The sequence below is a fragment of the Fulmarus glacialis genome, unplaced genomic scaffold, assembly GCF_000690835.1.
Source record: "Fulmarus glacialis isolate BGI_N327 unplaced genomic scaffold, ASM69083v1 scaffold10551, whole genome shotgun sequence".
NCBI classification, from domain to species: Eukaryota; Metazoa; Chordata; class Aves; order Procellariiformes; family Procellariidae; genus Fulmarus; species Fulmarus glacialis.
In genome coordinates this window covers 3697-4017 of record NW_009192141.1, presented here as the reverse complement: position 1 = coordinate 4017, position 321 = coordinate 3697, and the positions used below count along the sequence as shown (strand labels likewise).

General features: G+C 43.0%; 1 protein-coding gene across 1 annotated transcript in view; it reads left to right on the top strand.

Annotated features, from left to right (window-relative positions):
• IPO5 (importin 5) overlaps nucleotides 1-321 on the top strand; it is a gene marked incomplete at its 3' end in the record, with an annotated part of 32512 nt that overhangs the window by 30436 nt on the left and 1755 nt on the right. The window lies entirely within an intron of this gene.

The window sequence follows — 321 nt, the reverse complement described above, 5'->3', positions numbered from 1 at the left end:
TAAAAGGGTCTTACAAGAAAGAGGGGGACAGACTTTCTACCAGGGCCTGTAGTGACAGGACAAGGGGCAACCATTTTAAATTAAAAGAGGGTAGGTTTAGATTGAACATAAGGAAGAATTTTTTTTTTTTACAATTAGGGTGGTGAGATACTGGAATAGGTTGCTGTTATGGTTTAGCCCCAGCCAGCAAATAAGCCCCACACAGCTGCTCACTCACTCCCCCCGGGTCGGATGGGGGAGAGAATTGGAAGAGTAAAAGTGAGAAAACTTGTGGGTTGAGATAAAGACAGTTTAATAAGTAAAGCAAAAGCCATGCAAGCA